We start from the raw sequence: 20,404 nt of genomic DNA on the forward strand, positions 1-20,404 counted from the left end.
TCATGTCGATTTTATTTGACATCATAGAATTCAACAAATTTAATTTTCTTTATTTGTTTATCTTTGGTACACTCTTGCACAAAAATTCTAGTGATTTTTATAATTTTGGTTTTAATGTTGATTGGTTACTTTCAGTCTGAGAACATGTCTTGATTTAAATGGCGGTGGATTGCCAGATAATTTTGAATGTGTCAATATAGAAATGACGGTTTCTTGGAGATAAGATTTCAAACCAAGCGCATCTTTTGATTACCCTGACAACACGTGTGTCTGTTACAATGGAGTCTGACATATTGATGAGCTGTCACGATTTTCCAGGCTACGTTTGCGGGATACGGGAATGTGGAACGGCGATTTTCTCTCACCACTTATCACATGATGTATAAAAGGGTTTTCGACGGTTTGTTTTATCTCAGCGCTTACACAATTATCTAAACCCTCAAAGAAAAACCCTTTTTCTCTCAACTGTTCATCGTCTTCCTCAAAGCAAAAATGGCAGGATCATTAGGAACCTCTTCGTTCACTGACCAATTTGTTTTCGTTATCATGCTCAATGTTAAGACAAACCAAAACTCGATTCTCGATCTTGATTCATCGCGTTATAATGAAGCTCTTAGGACAATGATTGAATGCCTAAGGTTCTCGCCACTGGCCCAAGCTTTAACAATGGTGGAATCTGTTCCACCGGTCCATCTTTCTAAGGCTTATTCGACTATTATATACAACAAAGCGGAGGACATTTTCTATTTCTAGGTTTCTTCTCACAGAACTTCGATCACCAATACCCACTTCAGCAGACTCTTAGGTCTTGCTTCATCTGAAAACTCTCGTGGACCCATAATCGATTTCCTCAACTACCCTAATCGTGATGTTTTGATCAGATGGGATATACTTGAGACATATCCCTATTTTCAAAGTTCAGGAAGCCCTTTCTTCCTCCAATATGGAATGTGCTATTCACCTTGCATTTCAATAGCTTTTTCAGAACGTGTTGCAGGATCTGACAATGGAAGTAAGCTATTTTAAACTCTAATCTACTACTTATTTCATGGGGTGAATCTCGAGTTTGGTTCTATACTATGGATTCAACTTATTCACAGTACAGGCTCCACTTCTCGCTACACCGAGATCTCATGTGCACATTTTTGGTCAATTGTGGTCCATCGTGCTCTAGCCCACTTGAAAGTCAAATTGATGTAGGATTATGTCATATTTATTATTCTCACATTAGGTATTGGACCGTTAGCTTTATTGCCATATTTTGGTGTTATTGTATTGTAAAAGTCAGGAGACTCAGTGACCAGCTTGTTTGGATCATGTAGGTAGTTAAAGGGTGTTGGGAATAATAGTTGCGCATCATTAATTGCTTTGCAGAGTGTTTAAATTATGAACTTTGTCTTCTTATGGGATGTCTATCAGGAGTTCGGTTACCAATGCTAGGCATGAGTTATGGAATTTCGATTCATGAAGTTCATTGTGAATGTCTCGGGTGATTTTCCAGGTGGGGTACACCTAAGCTGATATGGGATTTGGGTGCAACATGAGAACTTTTGTATTGACCATCCTTATACTTGTGGGATCAATAGGTTGGTGATCACTTGTTAGGAAGTTAAGTGCATATTTAAGGCTATTAGGTAAAACCTCCGAATTTGGGATTTGGTGAAATTCACTATCAGCATATTCTAAGCATTCCGTCTATATAGTAGAGTGGTATTCCTAGTTAGAGAGTAGGGGAGGGTACCAAGAATGAATGATCAGCAGTCCCAGGGAATAATTTATAGGGTTTAATTTGATGGTTTCATATATTCTAGAAGTTTCCTGCTTCGTGTGGTCATCATTGTGATATAGAGTCTTCCAGTTGACAAGAGTAAGGTGGTTGTTTAAGTTCTCAGGCATAGTAGTTGGGTTTCTTTCCTTGGTTGAGGGCAGAGTGTTAATGTTCATTCTGTCTGAGGAATAAGTGACTTCTGTTGCGGTGGGGTTTGGATGGTAGGGTTGGGAGGCGATCATCAGTATAGGATGATTCTTCAGTCTTAATCGAAATACAGGAAGTTTAGGCATGATTAACTAGTTTTAGCCTTGCGAGCGACAAAAAAAGGTGTTTTAAATGCTTTGGAGTGTTCTTGATGCATCATGGAGAAGAATGAGCTCATCGGAGAAGTGATGGATGCATTGGAGCCTATAGATCCAAATTTACTCACCTTGATTGTAACGCCCGTAGATCCGGGATAGTCAATTTAGGGATAATAGGGGTCGAAAACGACTTTTCGGCAAAAGGTTATTTAGAATAAATAATCTTAACTAAGTTTTAGAATATGCCACAAGGTTTCCGTACATATAAAGAACGCCGAAATCTGAGTTATAACGAAGAAGTTATGACCCGTCGAAGTTTTTCGGCAAGACCGGCACGACACCGGGAAGCGTAAAAAGTGAATTTACGATAGAAGAATTTTTAGCCATAGTAGTCTGAACCAAAGTCATAGAGTATGTTAAAACGATAAAATCCATAAAAAGAACGCCCAAATCTGACTTCGTATGAGGAAGTTATGATTTTTCAAAGTTTCGGCTTAACAATGTATAGCCCGAAACTCGAATTTTAGTTCGAGCGGTTTTTGGCTTATGCGACCTAAATGAGAGTTGAAGATCTCATTAATAGGAACTCAACGGTAAAAAGATAGACGAAAACGGAGTCCGTATGAAGGAGTTACGAATTCTTCGCGGTCATTTAACAGTCTAAACGCCTCCTACTGTTAAATTTTAGATCGGTCGAGAATTAGCCGACGGGGTCTAAACGAAAGTTGTAGATCTTGATTTTACCTACACGTGGATATAAAGAGCGTCAAAAACGGAGCTTATATGCGAGAGTTATGATTTTTCTAAGTCGGGAGGCTGATACGTGATATTGGGTGACGTGGCGCGATCACTGCCATTGCTTTCTCTCCAAGGAAAGCCATCAGATGATGACACATGGCACCAACTCGACGAGTACGTCCTCCTACTCGGCGAGTCCGTCAGGATTTCACACTATAAATAGATGTGTCGGGTTCCATTCATTCTCACACCTTTAAACCCTTCTTTCTCTCTCTAGAACTTCTCTCTAAGCCTCCCTAACCCCCCTAAAAGCCTAGGGAACCTCCCTAGCACCTGAAGGAAGCCCCGAGACTCCCGGAGTCCCGAGAAAAGAGCATTTCGGCTCGGGAACGCTACTCCAGCGAAGCCCGGTTTTCGAGAAAACCCGTTGTAAATGAGCTACGCCTAACATATCTTTAGTATAGCTTATGTTTCAACATAGTAATGTTATTAGGACCTTATAATAATTATTTGGGATATTATTATGAGTTATATTGAATGTTATTTAATGCTTATATAATAATAAAAATAATAATAATAATAATAGTCAGACTATTAATTTGTCGTGGTTATCGTTAGACTAAACCTTAGTAGTATTGGTACTAGGTTTTATCGAAGGAAATTGTTTTGAGAGTATCGAAGCGATGTCCGAGTGCTGAGTCACCACCTTTCAGGTGAGTGCATAGTTACTTTCAGCCTACACATAGATATGAAGTATTTTATATAAATTACGTGCTATGTGTGCATATTACCTGAATACTTGCTATCTATGCTGGATGAACATTTTTGTACATATTTTCAATGATTTAAACTGTATATGTATTTTATATCTACGAAAATGTTAGGGTAAAACATGGGTAGATGTATTAGTTATTGTGTGATAAAATGAAATAATGATAGGCCTCGTTATAGATGTTATTGATGATCCAGTCATCTAGCGGAGTATAGATGACGACCACGGACTATTCTAGACAGTCCAGTGGAACACTAGCAGGCTCGCAACCTATAGGTGTTTATTTGAACTGTGTGTTTATTCGAATTGTGTGTTTATTTGAACTGTGTGCTCACCAGGTGTAGTCCATCCCCCACATGGTTGCCTTTAGGATATTTATTGCTGAGGAATCCCCCTAGCAGTAGTGTCCATCCCGATGATAGTCCTTAGACTAGGTCCCTTGTGTTAGATGTTTTAGGGACGTAATGTGAGGATAACAGGAATGGGTAATTGGGTTGATTGTTTGATGTTTAAACATAATAATTATATTATTGTGGGTTGAAAACCCTATGTGCTCACCAGGTTTCCCAACCTGACCCACTTAGTTTATTTATATCACAGGTGTTGATATGAAGTCACATTATACTGAGAGATTAAAGAGATGTAGATCACTAGTGTAAATAAAAGTAAGTTCTGTTTATGCTAATGTTTTTGTATTGACAATGACATCCCAAACGTTTTAAAATCAATAAAATACGTTTCTTCTAAAATGTTTTGATGACATATTTATCGTATTTTTCTGGGAACAAATTCCACAACATTTTTATGAAAAAAGAAGTACTTTGATTTTTATAAAGCATAAACAAAAATCGGTCTTTTCTGGCCATGAAAATGGGGATGTCACATTGATCTTTCTTCTAGAGGTATAAAGTTTGAATCTCGATGAAGCATTTGATAGATCTAGCTATTCTTGTGTGGTATGAACTTTTGGTTACTTTAGTGCATAAAGTTTAGATCTTGAAAGTTTGTGACCTTTTTATGGATAAAGTTGGAAACTTTATCCATGTAAACATCATATTGACTCATATCTAAAAGATTGAGACTTAGAATTAATGGATAAAGTTGAAAAGGATGCACTTTTGGTCCCTTTGTGTCACATTCATTACCGACGCTTGCAGGGCGTCAAGTTCTCTACTGTCAATCAGTATGGTTACGAGTATCTCCATGTTTACCATATAATCCATGGCCTTAAGGTAACAAGATTTATCACTGTATTTCCTTGTTTTAGACTTTGCTAGCTGTGTTGTTCATTTGACACTGTCTGGAGTCTGTATTTTCTTGTTTTAGACTTTGCTAGCTGTGTCGTTCATTTGACACTGTCTGGAGTATGTATTTCCTTGTTTTAGACTTTGCTAGCTGTGTTGTTCATTCGACACTATCTGTAATCTGTATCTCCATGTTTTAGACTTTGCTAGTTATGTCGTTCATTTGACACTGTCTGGAGTCTGTATTTCCTTGTTTTAGACTTTGCTAGTTGTGTCGTTCATTTGATACTGTCTGGAGTCTGTATTCTCTTGTTTTAGACTTTGCTAGCTGTATCGTTCATTCGATACTGTCTGGAGTCTGTGCTTCCTTTTGTTAGACTAAGCCAGGCGTATCATTCATTCGATATTCTCCTGGAGTCTATGACTTCTTTTGCCTTAATCAGCAGTATTACTGCTGAGGCATATGTTATTTTTCCCCTGGTATTTTTACTTGTGATTTTCTCATTATTCCTTTAAAGTAAATATTGTTTTCTGATAATGATAGTATTTCGGGGAAAATTACTCTTTAAAACATAACTTTGTCGGGTCTTGGTAGAAGACTGCTTTTATTTAGAAAATATAGGATTTTCTGGAAAGGACGCTAATACACCATAGATTCTAAACTACTGCTTTTCATAAACTTATTTTGAATAAAATACTTACTTACACAAATGACACTAAATACTTATGAACTCACCAGCATATTAAAAATGCTGATACTCGCTTTCAAAATAACTTGTATTTTCAGGTCAGCGATAGACAGGTACACCTCGGGAGCTTTTGCGAAGTCAGCCTAGAACCGAGCTGCATCTATACTAGTTTATGTATTACTTTGATGTCCCTATAAAATGTAAATGATGTAAAACTATTACTATTAATGCAATGGTTGTTGTACTTTGATTACTATACTGCATATGTTGTGATACTTGACATGACGTCATCCACCCCAGAACATTCCCGTCGTTCCGGTTTTGGGGTGTGACAGATTGGTATTAGAGCATTGTTTATAGTGAGCTCAGTATATGTAAGTCCCTAATCTGCCTGTGTATCAATCAGATCTGTTTGATGGTGCGGAATCCCAATCAAACGGATGATGTCAGATCAAATAGAAGAGAAGAAGAAGAAGATGATGATGAATCTTGTATGATATGATTAGAATGAAGATCCGGATACAAGATTCACACACACTAACACACACTCTCTTTTCTCTCTCTCTAGAACACCTTAGAATACACACACTTAAGCTCCTTGCTGTTCATCACTCTTTTCCTCACACCCCTCACCCCTATATATATATATATATATATATATATATATATATATATATACACTTGGGCCGCAAACTAGGTTTACGGTTGTAAACACTGGGTAACTCACTTCCTGACCGTAAACACATATACAATATTACATAACAAATTAATTTCCTAGAAAAGCAAAGTATAAACTACATTTTTGACCCAACAATCTCCCCTTGGTTTATAGCTTTCTTTTCTCTTCTTAAATGACCCAACAAGCTCCCCCTAAAAAGTAGCTGGCTTTTCTTGTTAATCTTCATTGAGAGCTTGGCTTCAGCATTTATCTTCAATGAATGACTTCATCTTGAGCAGTTGGGCATTTCTTTAGAGTTTGGCATTGAACGCACGTTGGGTGAGGAGGCTTTACGTACTAATTCTTGAAAGATAGTGCTTTCAGCTTGAGAATCTTCAGAGAGAAACATCAGAGAGAACAAATCTTCTAGATCACTTCAGCAGGTACAAAGATAGCAGCAGACTGATTGAGGAGGCTTCAATGCAATCCGTCACATATTCTTCAGTTGCAGCTTCACCTAGCTTTTGGGGGTTGAAAGATTAAATTTGAAAGAATAATCTTCATTTCTTGTTCCTTCGAATGCGAATTCTTCGATGCTCACGGACGAGGCTTTGGCTCAGAAATCTTCAACACAAACTCCATGAGTCTTATCTATACCTGAAATCACTTTTCAAGACAAAACAAAACTAAAAGAAAACATAGCACACAAATTAAAACAGAAACAAAAATATTTTTGGATTTTTGATTTTTCTGAACAAGAAATAAAACAGAAATAACACTATTGTTTGGATTTTTAATTTAATTTTTTTTTCTTTGATTTTTTTTTGAATTTTTTTTATTAATTTTAATTTTTTTTATTTTTTTTTAATTTTCCCATAATATTTAAATTAGAAGAAACTATGACAAATTTAACAAAAATAAAAATGATATCTAACTTTAAGAATGATTTGGGATCAAAGTTTTTAGACAGCCTTTATCCACTTGTCGGTACCTTCCATATTCACATCTTTGTTTGGTCGATCGTCGGTATTGTGGTCCACTTAAACACGAAAAATTTGTGACAGATTTAGGACATACTATTTGTTACAAGACAGGATGACCTTAAAATCCTAAAATTTATATCTGATCCTAATTTCTTAAATACTATATCTTATGGTCCATTCATCTGACGACGACCAGGGATATTGTTGTCCACCTAAATTGAGCAGTGAGATCTATAGACAATCTGTATGAGTTCAATTTTAAGAGTACTGGAACGTGTTTCCTGCTTCTTGATATGCCCCAGCTATCAAGAACTTCTAGAGTACTCCTTACACCGGGTGAGCAGACAACCATTCAGAGAGAGGATAGATTCAGAATTCTATTACTTATTTCTTATAACTTCAGAGGGGTTGAGAAGTAGAAGGTTGAATATGTTATGTACCAGGTCGGATTAGAAGTCGCGCAGAGGAGACAACATATGACTAACAGATAAGAAGTCTTTAACATATATAACCTGCAGAGAAATAGAGTTGCATATGTTGTGTACCAGGTCGGATTGGAAGTCGCGCAAAGGAGACAACATATGACTAACAGACGGAAAGAAAGAAAATGATATTCTACCGACCTAATTTATCGGAATTTACTAGTCGCTCCATCCAACCGGAATTAAGGACAGAATCTGCACATCGAGGAAAAGTTAAACCACGGTTCCAAGTACGGGTTCAATTAATGTGACGAGTAGATTCCCATATATATCTCCCTGCTCAACCTATCTGAGCGTCGTATTGTCAGGCTGAACGGATCTAACTAGGTCAAGATTTGTCAAGTCTATAAATTTCCAAAGTTCAACTCTCCCTAGTCAAGTCCATTTAAAATATTTCGTGCCTACCGACGCATCAAACCAGAGCATAGACCCTTCAACTTCGGGTACGTTACGCAGACTCAGGTTGCCTGTTATCACATGATCATATCACTTCCCAAAACAACTCCCTCAATCACATATCATAACCAACATAATTTTTTTTTGATTTTCTGATTTTCTAATGTTTTTGGATTTTTTAAACTTTTCTAATTTTTGTTTTGTTTTTATTTCTCCCCCTAAATTTGTGCATAGGAGAGAAACGAAAGTAAATGCGCAAATTTAAACTATCCTAAAACAAAAATTAATCTTTAAAGCGAATTAGGTTAAGAAAAACTCAAGATTATAGAGAAGAAAACTCAAACCGTAAGTCACCGATTGAATTTGCATCCAGAAGGTCTGAGAACAGCATGCATAATCTCAGAACAGATCCGAAAATTCTTCATGTCGTTACGCACTAACCCGGTGAGTGATCACTTCCTTTCTTCCCTTCCTACAAAGGACACAAACTCTCAAACAAATGTTTGAATGTTGTACAGTTGAGAGATGTCCCCTATCAAGTTCCAGGAACAGCCACTACCAACAAACCAAAGTCTGATGATATGCCTCCATAGCTGCTCCGACACAGAGCGGGATCAATTGGTCTTTGGAACCCAGTCCATTTTGAAACTGGGTCGACCTTTGTCATCAACACATGATACTTTCTCCCATGACATGTCTTGTTTATCACAAACAAAAGACGATGAAATGTTAAAGTCATTAGAAGATTTGGGAGTTTTCACCTTTGGTACCCATCTATATTCGGGTTTAACCCATTTCTTGTTTGATCCGATGGGTGGCTCAGTACTTGCTTTTGATCTTGATGTCGGCCGTTGAGAAGACTTTGATTTTGATTTTACGGGATCATCTCTTTGATTTGGCTTCTTGGCTGACATTCCCTTCTTGACTTTGGGATTTTGATTCTTGTCTTTTGAAGTTTGAATCTTGGCCTTGGGAGTTTGATTATTGGCCTTGGGAGTTGAATTCTTGGCCTTCTTGGCATTCCAGTCGTCATGGTCTGAACGTGACCTTGAGGGGTTTCTTTTGGAGTATCTCCCTCTTGGCGCGTTCTGCCATCCTTGTGCATAACAAGGAACGTATGCGCGATTTGGACAATTTCGGGCAATATGACCAGGTGTTCCACAGTGAAAACAAGTCTTTTTCTTCACTGGGAAATTGTTTCTTCCTGCCCCTGGTGGCGTATCCTTGCCTTGTCTCTTGTTGTTCCCACATGCACACTTGCCACAATAACTCTGTTGCGCTGGAATTGGTGGCCTGTATTTCTCAATGGCAGGTTGATCAGAAGCAGTTGAGTTCGAAGCAACATACTCAGAGTTCAAGGAGATATTGGTTTGTTCAGTGGTGTTCTCCTTGTTCTCATCTTCTGCTACTTTACCTGCACATGAAGTAGATGTGCTAGAAACAGGAACATCAGTATTTTCAAACAAATAATCAAATATGTCCAAAAAATTTAACTCAACATGATCCAATGCAAAAGCATCAAAGGCATCACAAGATGCATCATCAACTTTATCATCAGAAATAGTAGGTTGTTCATTGGAAACAGAAACATTATCAGGTCCTTCGACTCCATGCTTTGCCTGGTCTAAGGGTTTATTTGTAGGGGAAGTAGAAATGTTAGTACTTTCAATGCTAATAAAACCTCTTGAAACGAAACCAGCAGGTTTGCCATATCGAAGATGTGGCTCCCTGTCAATTTCGTTCCATGTCAAATGGATTGATGTGTAGTTATGATTAAAAGGGGGAGGAACACAATCATACCCTAAACCCTTGTTTTGATTTTCTTTAAATTTCAATTGGGTTTCATACAAATACTCAACTGTTTTACTAGAAGCAGAATAATTTTTGAAACTCACATCTGTTTTTCCACTTTTAATTTTTAACTCATCAAGTTCTTTGGTCACAACATCAAGTTGTGTCTTAGTATAATCATAAATTTCACACTTTTCTCTGAATTCTGACTGATTTTTTTTTAAATCTTTTGTTTTGGCTTCTAGTTGGGCCTTAAGTGGTTTCTGTCCCTTCCTAAGTTGATAACCCTCATATTTAAGGTCCTCTACTTTTCTTTTTAATAAATCAATTTGGTCCCGAAGAAATTTAATCGTAGTTTCACAAGATTGAGAACATGAGACTTTATTGACTAAAACGTTTGAAGAACTCATTTTATTTATTTATTTATTTATTTTGTTTTTATTTTTTTTAAATATGCACTTTGACTAAAATTTAAAAAAGTCAAACTCAAAAGTCGAACTTGAAAAGTCAAACTTAAAAGTCAAACTGAAAATCTAAATTTGAAAATTTAAAAGTCAAACGAGAAAGTCAAAGGTCAAACTTTAAAAGTTAAAGTCAAAATTTTAATTAAAAAGTCAAAAATAAAAGTTAAAAATTTAAAAACTAAAATTTTTGGTTGAAAATGGTTTTTAAAAATAAAAGATTTTGAATTTTTGGGCAGAAAGTGTAAATAATGCGAAACTTGGTTGCAGCAACGAATCGGTTTGAATTAGGTCGCGGAGGATTGTAACATGTTCCTTGCTAGATCAACTGGTAAGGCGGAGGGAAGGAGGACCCAATAGACGCGGGTTCGATCCTTGCCAGACGCAAATTTTTTTAGAGGACTTGCTGCTTCTGCTAAGGTTACACGCGCGTGCGAGGAGAGCCGAACACCAAGCCAATCGGAAAGGCTGCTGAGTCGAGCCGTCCTTCAAGCCGATCACCGAGCCTTACTGTCGAGCCGAGGTCGCACACCGCCGCCGTAAACTGCCGGCCGCACACTCCGGCGACCAGTTTCCGGCCGTAAACTCCGGCCAGTAAACCCTTCAAACTCCGTAAACTCTCCTTCAAAGACCGTAAACTCGTTCTTGACGAAAAACAGCGGTTTTTTTTCACCTTTTTTGCTCCAAAACTCGGTCAAAAACTCGTTTTTAGGAAAAAACACGAAGAACAAACCCCCCCTATTTTTGCGAGATCTATCCAAAAACGCAAAAATCTCTTCAAAATAAAATCAAATAAGCTCCAGATCTGAAAAAATTGATTGATACAACCAAGCTCTGATATCAATTGTAAGTCCCTAATCTGCCTGTGTATCAATCAGATCCGTTTGATGGTGCGGAATCCCAATCAAACGGATGATGTCAGATCAAATAGAAGAAGATGATGATGAATCTTGTATGATATTATTATAATGAAGATTCGGGTACAACATTCACACACACTAACACACACTCTCTTTTTTCTCTCTCTAGAACACCTTAGAATACACACACTTAAGCTCCTTGGTGTTCATCACTCTTTTCCTCACACCCCTCACCCCTATATATATACACTTGGGCCGCAAACTGGGTTTACGGTTGTAAACTCACTTCCTGACCGTAAACACATATACAATATTACATAAAAATACAATTTCCTAGAAAAGCAAAGTATAAACCACATTTTTGACCCAACAGTATATCAATTCATAAAAGATATACAGCCTATAAATACATAGGGATAAAACACTCTGTCCAAGAATTATACTTTAAAATATAACCATATTTTACCAAAGTATAAGAACATCCAGAATCTAAATACCCGAACAAAGTATCACAAGAAGAACAAGAATAAAAGTCTTCGGATGTTGAGCATTACCGTCAAGCCCGGGCAGTTATGTAATCGTAAGCTGGAATAAATGTAACCTGATCAACTACATTTATTCGAGATGCGATGAACGTGTGCTTGGGAATGATGGTGGTGTTGCAACAGGCCTGAAACTTACCAACTAGGAATGCTAGAGCCAAACATAAAGTTTATATTATGGGAGTATTTTGGAATACTAAAAGACTCACATTAATCCCAGAATCATATTCAGAAGTCAAGAATCAAACAAGAAATTTAAAATACCATAGGGGTATTTTAGGATCCATAGATAACCTTGTGTGAAAAACTAAAAAGATCCTTATTGATATACCTACGATAACAGAGGGTATACTCCCAAGGTTATATATAATAAGGATCCCATAAACTAAGAATGTGTGGTTTCGCTCTACTTCCTTTTCCTTGTTTGGATGTGGATATAGAGTAGTATCACATATTCGAAGGCCTATCGGATCTAAGCTATATATAATTTGTGTACCCTATGTAATTGTAGCAGGACTCGATATGGATCACCCAGTGAAATGTTTTAATAATCTGTTAGGATTCTTTAGACATTTCCATTCTCGCACGAACCCGGTAGAAAACCCTATCCACTCCAGTGTTCGAAAAAAGAGTTGACTCAGACCCAGAAGAGGTTCATTGAGAAGATTTCCAGTTCGGAAATAAATGAACCAAGATGAGACTATTGAAACCACCAAGTGCCTATATCTTTTAGGGACACCGGTGGGAAATTCGCCTAAACTTCCGAGATTTCCAGTCATCCACCATGCATCGATGACACTCAGAGTCAGAATCGGAAGTAAGACGGAGTAGAGATTCAGTATGTCTACAAGGGAGGAGAACCCAAGGTAACTACCCGAAGAGAACCATCGTCTCTTATCAGCTTGTGTACCTTTTCGTGTAGGAAAAACCATGCCTCCGAAGAAACGTAACCGATCCACTGGCAAAAAACCGACTCTCTTATTCGATGAAGCTACGTTCCAAGCTGCAGTCTCGGCAGCCATAGCAGCTGTCATGGCTCAACTGAATGCTAACAACGCCACTATTAGCAAGAGCCCTATCAGGAATCTCGATCCTAGCAATAGACAACAGCAACCAACACCTGCGTACCCAGCCACCCAAGAACCTCAACCAACACCACTGAAGAGAAAGTTCAAGAACGAGGAGGGAAGTACCTCAGCTCAAGGACCTTCCGAAGGGCAACGAGCTAAGACAGTTAATACCCCTGTCAGCCCTCCCGTCCCAACTTCAAGAAGACCATACCTAGGGACCCTTCCCCGTTGCAGCAAGTGTAGCTACCATCATCATGGCATATGTCGGGAACTCTTTTATGCTAGGTGCAACAGGAAGGGCCATACCTCTCGTACCTGCAGTGCCCCGGGTGAGTTCATTACATCAACCACCAATGTCGGGTCCAGTCCAGTTTGCCATTTATGTGGTGAAATTGGGCACTTCAAGCGGGACTGCCCAACTGAAAGAAACGACAAAGACACATGAGGAGTCTAACCCTAATACCTAGGGGAAGCATCAACGAACCCGGTAAAATTTTGGTACGTCTCTCAAATCTCCGATAACTAACCGAAAACATTAAAAGACTAATTCTAAATGTAATTACTCTCCCGTTAAGGCAAAAGTCGCAACACTGTTGTAAGAATTCAAATTTCATCAGGTAAAGCTATAATGGCTCGGTATATACGTTAAAGCCATGTATAATTAAGATGGATAGACCTTGAGTGAGTGATGCTGCCTCATTTCCTGTTCCTTGTTTGGTTGTGGATTTAGGGCGGAGTCGCTCATTCAACAGTCCTTCCTACCTTAATTATACATGACTAGTGTATACTAAGCGATTATAGAGAGACCTCGTGAGAATCCATTCATGAAAAGTACATTATTCCGAAACCTCAGGACCCTCTATAGTTTTCACGTCGACTCTATCAGTCCAAGTATCCGCGACAGTGATACACAGGACGAAATCCGAGACACTAAGAACTTGTGTGCCCGTTCAGCACATGGCCCTATCAACCCTCATTCTATATCATGTCGATGTATGCCAACTTCGACGCCTCTATCAATCATGGTTCGACTCAGTGCAACCATGAGTAAATTCCTAGTGCTGTGTAAAAAGAACTTTCACTGTAACCATTCTGGAAAATAAAAGTTCTTCCAAACTTAATAATAAAACCTAATGCGATCCGTCAGTCGTCTCTCTTATCTAAAACCTTCCGAAATACCCCTGAGTAGGGTATCGCACGTTGTTAACCAACCCTTCCTTAGAAAAATAGAACCCGAAGCGAAAGACACCGCAGGCATTCCAGAAGACGATAACCACCCGAAACTCACTCCGTAGATCCCCCAGAAGGACCCTTAGCACCTCGCAATTAGGTTCGTGAATCAAGAGGAAAGAAATCATAGGATTGACTACTATTAACTGGGTATATGCATAAGAGTGGTATATAATTCAGATCAAAAAGATTAAGATGTGTGCTTCCTCCCTACTCCCTGTTCCTCATTTGGTTGTGGGTCTGGGGTGGAGTCGCACAACTGAACATCCTGCCGACCTCAATTATATACGGCTTGCATACACCAAGTATTAGTGGTTAAGCCAAGTGTGGGCTCTACCACGAACCTCATAGTAAAACCCTTCATCCTATCCCATAGAATGGGAACTAGAGTCAAGAGAACCACTGTGGGTTGAGCTACTAAAATGACCACAAATCCGAAGTTTGTTGTCATCCTGGTTAAACCAATATAGTAGCTAACACCCTCGGTTGAAAAGAAGTTCGAGTCATAAGAGTCAAGGACATTGACTACGACCATCCATTCACGCTTAATCCCACAAATTAAGCATCTCAGCAGATATCCCAGAAACTTGAAGGCTCCGATGAGCAAAATGCTGAGAAGAGTGAATGAGGAAATTAGAAGTTTCGAGTGACGAAATACTATACTCTCTAGATTTGACCTAGATCGAGAAAACTCAGAACCTTCAGAAGTGTAGTTGCAAAAGATGCTCGCACTACTCAGGTACTTCGTCCACCCTGTTACTGATGAGTAGTGCCTAGGACACTTTGCCTCCCCATGTGAAAGGAGTCACCGTCGCCCTGAAGACGATAGACTGCATTCTCCGAAGTGGATACTCGAATGCCAAGAACCACAGGATAACCACCGCAGCCCAGAACACTTGATTAAAGTCCAAAAGTAAGATGCGTTAAGCCTCGTAACCCAGATCCCGAAGAGATTATAGACTCAACACCTGTCTAGGTGTTAGTCGATGGGTTATATAGGAAAACATGCTTTCTAGAACTGGAATAAACCGATGCCTTATAGAATAGGGAATATCTTAGAGATTCATCGGGCTACTAGGTGTTCCAAGAATACTATCTCACACGGAAATAGTAGAACCACCTCCCGAGATAGTCCAACACTTCAGAAAATCTTTAAGGATTGAGTCAGCCCTGAGCAGAGCTTGCTATTCATGAAACAGCAAAGCAAGTAAGAGCATGATTCTTTCCCGATAAGAATCATATTGAGAAAGCGTCAGCTAGACGATGGTGAGAAGGTTAAAAACTTTCTAAACACTCGTCTGGTAAAACCCTATCTCACCGACTACGAGGCTTTCCGTTAGAAACACCTCGAGGATCAGAAGTGAAGATTCATTTTGCACGAGGCTGAGATAGACTCCCCTGCAGCAAACAGATACCCGTAGACACCCAATTCATCCGATGAACCAGAAAAACTTCCGAGGGCCAATCAACAGGAAACACGAATCCGAGGATAACCTGAACCCTCTAAGAACCAACCTGAAGGACTACACCCTCAGTAAGAGAGAACTTTTAGAACTTCAAAATGGCGGTCACGCCAGTGATGATCTCGCCATAGAAGTACACTACGTTCTAAGTACTGAAAAGCTCTACCTTTCCGAGAGTTTAGGACCATCCGAGATTCTTTACAAAGATCGGTCCAACCTTCTTCAGACCACGACTACTTTAGAAAATTCCATAAGTTTCACCCCAAGTCAATCCACTTCTTAGACTTGATATGTGTTTGCCCGACGTCACTCTCTGTATTCCATACATCTTGATAGAAATCATTGGGAACCCTAACTTCGTAGATGAACCTGTGGGAATTGCTAACTGAATGAAACGGAGTCCGCAACCCGTAAGTGAAGGTTTGTTAGAACGCCAAGCGATGGCCAGAGTTCACTTGGGAGTACGAGGACCAACCGAATAGGAAGTTCCCTCATCTCTCTACCCATTTGTTCATGCCACTTCCTTGCCTAAACCGTAATTTCGGGACAAAATTCCCTCTAACGGGGGGATGATATGACAACCCGAAATTTATCCCGTCATTTTAACCTCTTCTTCCGTTAATGAAAGTCACCGTAATAAATTGTCCGTTAACCTTTTGGATTAGGTTAATTAAATTTGGACTTTATTATGACTTCATAACGGTTGAAACAAATTAGAAACACCCTCAATATTCCCTTGAAAAGTTTTTAGCCACAACCAAGTCAAATTACGACCATTTAATCGGGTGCGACCAAAAGCCCCGTTTAACGCCAGTATCGGGTAGATTTCCACTGAGCCTCAAAATCAACCCCTATATAAGGGTGAGTGGACTCCATTTGAAACTTTCCACCCTCTCTCTACTCTCTCTCTCTCTCTCTACAAGCCGATTTCGATCCAAAAACGCCTCGTTCGAGCTCCATAATCGTAAGTAATCTACCCTAACTTGTTGTATAGCTCATTTAACATGCAAATTCGTGTTTAAATCATCCAAAGGTGGCAAAATCATGTGTTTATGGCCCAAGAACACTCTTGGACCGTAAACCCCTCTTCATGAGTCGTGAACACCTTTTAAGGTGTTAAATTTGCCCTTAAACACCTCCTAAGGCTTGGGTAAATATATAGAACCAACCACAAATGAAGTAGGGGCTTTAAACATCAAAGAAACCAAGGACCTAGGAGTTTATGGCCGTAAACCCCTTAAGGATTGGTCCATGGGCCGTAAACTCCCTTAAAGTGGTCAAATGGTGCCCTAAGTTCCCCATATGGCTTGAAATAATGCATAGAACCCTATATTCTTGCATTTAAGACCTTAATTCATGAAGGGAATGACCAAGTGAGAGTTTACGGCCGTAAACTCTAGTTTTACAGTCGTGAACTCCCTTAAGTGGTTCATTTGGAGCCTTAAACCCTTCATATGCCCTAAAAGTGAACCTAGCCTAATTCTATAGGTGATATAAGACCTTTTAGCATCCAAGAGCTTACCACCCATAAGTTTACGGCCGTAAACTCATGGGGATATGGTCTTAGGGCCAAAAACTCCATAAAGAGTTTACTCTTGAAGAGTAAACTCCTTAACTAGGCCATACACCCCCTTATTTCAACCCACTAGCATCCTAGCACTTGACCAAAGTGTTTTTCGCACACTAGGATGTGTGTACGTGTTTAATTAGTATTATAATTACTAGTTGTATGTAAACATATGTCATCATATGTTAATAGGTCACTAAGTGTGTTCAAGTCTTTACTTGACACCGAGCACCCAACCGGCACCTCCATCCGATCCACTTACAGCAGGTGAGTTCATACCCCTGAATTAACCTTTTAAATGATTTTACTGCTTTTATAGGGGGGAAAACAAGTTGAATTGTACAGTTATTAGATAAATCCCATGTGATTAATAACTGTATAGAAAAATAGATTTTGCATATTAAACTGTTTATCCAACTTAAAGATTTCCAAATTATGTTTTCAACTCTTGATAAAGTATGAAAGGTTTTTCAAAGGATTCCGAAGATTTTCAAAACTTTTTTTACAAACTGAGATCAAGTCGTAAACTTTCTTATGCGTAAAGGTTTTTCCAAGGTTTTCATCAGAGTTTTCTTCTATGTTTTTATTTCGTTAAAATACATGCTTATATTTGTATAGTTATATAAATACTGTTTGAAAGACTTAGGAAGGCTAGTTCACCCTATTTCCTTTTCCTCGTTGGGATGTGGTCTGGTGGGTATCGGTTATCCGTCCAAAGCTCATTCAAACATTAGTTATATATTATGTATACATGTATAGACATAAAGGTTTCTATCGACTAGTTCATTTCCCTTGGGTAGCATGGGCATTCTTCCAGTCACCGTTCATAGACCAGAGACACTAGTAACTATTATAGGAATAGTTAGGAGCCTCTATTTACTCTTTCTAGTACGAGAATTCCAAAGGAGTCAGTTCATTCGTGAATCTATATCATTATTCCGGTACTTACAATAGAATTCGAAATACGAGATGCATCTTCGAGACACGGATCTCCCCGTTGTCGAGTTGGTAACCAGAGTCTCCTGGAGGGAGAGCGGGCATTATGTGTATAGATCTATACGGGACTGACACTCCCACACCCTGACTGCTAGCTACAGTCCTTGACCTACCAAGCCAAGGGGTGACAAATGTCACATTCATTACCGACGCTTGCAGGGCGTCAAGTTCTCTACTGTCAATCAGTATGGTTACGAGTATCTCCATGTTTACCTTATAATTCATGGCCTTAAGGTAACAAGATTTATCATTGTATTTCCTTGTTTTAGACTTTGCTACCTGTGTTGTTCATTTGACACTGTCTGGAGTCTATATTTCCTTGTTTTAGACTTTGCTAGCTATGTCGTTCATTTGACACTGTCTGGAGTCTGTATTTCCTTGTTTTAGACTTTGCTAGCTGTGTCGTTCATTCGATACTGTCTGGAGTCTGTATCTCCTTGTTTTAGACTTTGCTAGCTGTGTCGTTCATTTGACACTGTCTGGAGTCAGTATTTCCTTGTTTTAGACTTTGCTAGCTGTGTCGTTCATTTGATACTGTTTGGAGTCTGTATTCTCTTGTTTTAGACTTTGCTAGCTGTATCGTTCATTCGATACTGTCTGGAGTCTGTGCTTCTTTTTGTTAGACTGAGCCAAACATATCATTCATTCGATATTCTCCTAGAGTCTATGATTTCGTTTTCCTTAATCAGCAGTATTGCTGCTGAGGCATATGTTACTTTTCCCCTGGTATTTTTACTTGTGATTTTCTCATTATTCCTTTAAAGTAAATACTGTTTTCTGATAATGATAGTATTTCGGGGAAAATTACTCTTTAAAACATAACTCTGTCGGGTCTTGGTAGAAGACTGCTTTTATTTAGAAAATATAGGATTTTCTGGAAAGGACGCTAATACACCGTAGATTCTAAACTACTACTTTTCATAAAGTTATTTTGAATAAAATACTTACTTACACAAATGACACTATATACTTTTGAACTCACCAGCATTATTAAAAATGCTGATACTCACTTTCAAAATATCTTGTATTCTCAGGTCAGCGATAGACAGGTACACCCCGGGAGCTTTTTCGAAGTCAGCCTAGAACCGAGCTGCATCTATACTAGTTTATGTATTACTTTGATGTCCCTATAAAATGTAACTTATGTAAAACTATTACTATTAATGCAATGGTTGTTGTACTTTGATTACTATACTGCATATGTTGTGATACTTGACATGACGTCATCCACCCCAGAACATTTCCGTCGTTCCAGTTTTGGGGTGTGATGCTTTGAGACTTAAAGACTGGATCTTGGTTGGTTCGACCATTCTAATGGATAAAGTTGGAAACTTTATCCGTTATGGAGTCATTAGGAATCGTAAAAGTAGAATCTTGATGTGTTATATTGGACCATGCATGAGTTAAGGGTCTTATTATGGGTTTAAATCGTCAAAAACAAGTATTGGGTTCCATTAGGACATGCCAAGGAGTAAAGTTTTCAACTTTATGTGTTAAGACATTATTTAGTATCAGATCTAAAAAGTGGACTTAGTGGCTTAACCAATTAAGCACTTAATGGTGAGATTGGGCTGCTATGGAGTACGCTTAGTGTACCCAGCGCATACGCAGTGCGTACTGGCCAAAGGTGGCGTTCACCGGGCGTCCGTCTGAGTACACTAGGCGTAATCAACAGCTGTTGACTTTTCGTTGACTTTTGTGAGTTGGGCCATACTTTGACTATTAGGGTTTTGGGCCTTTTTGGGCCACTAGCCTTTCTGACTTTCGACCAAGTGAAGGAAGGGTAAAATGTTCTTTTACCCTTGGTATTGGAAAAATGAGCTCGATTCCTGATTATGGTTTATGGCCTAATTATTAATTGAGGTTGTAATTGATTGGTTAGCGTAGGGATTCTCCAGTTCAACAACCCTAGCATCTATTTGACTGACAACAGAATAGGTGAGTCTCCTCCCAGTGTTTAGTGGGTCGAAGGAACCAATGTCGGCCCATGATTTATTATGATTAATATGCTAGTTGTATGTGTGACTCTTGCATGTGTATAATGATTAGCATCTATTTGACTGTCACCAGTGTTTAGTGGGTCGAAGGCACCGGGCGGGGCGTGATGAATGTACCGGGCGGGGCCTGATGAATGTATCGGGTGGAGCCCTGGGCGAGACCTGATGTATGTATGTTTGCATGATATGTATGGTATGTGGTATTTTGGGGAACTCACTAAGCTTTGTGCTTATGGATTATGTTTAAAATGTTTTCAGGTACTTCTGGTTCGAATGGAAAGGGCCTGACATGACTGCACCGCATCCACCCATGTTTTCGCATTTGTGATTTTGGGATTGTACTCTGATAATTATTTTACTCTAATATAATTTTTAATGTTAAATCGATTAAA

The 20,404-nt window shown here is 38.9% G+C and overlaps 1 pseudogene; it reads left to right on the plus strand.

Moving 5' to 3' along the window:
• Positions 1-20,404, plus strand: part of LOC111901532 (L-type lectin-domain containing receptor kinase IX.1-like) — a 117,630-nt pseudogene that overhangs the window by 89,902 nt on the left and 7,324 nt on the right.

This window comes from Lactuca sativa, chromosome 4, assembly GCF_002870075.4.
Source record: "Lactuca sativa cultivar Salinas chromosome 4, Lsat_Salinas_v11, whole genome shotgun sequence".
Classification (NCBI taxonomy): domain Eukaryota; kingdom Viridiplantae; phylum Streptophyta; class Magnoliopsida; order Asterales; family Asteraceae; genus Lactuca; species Lactuca sativa.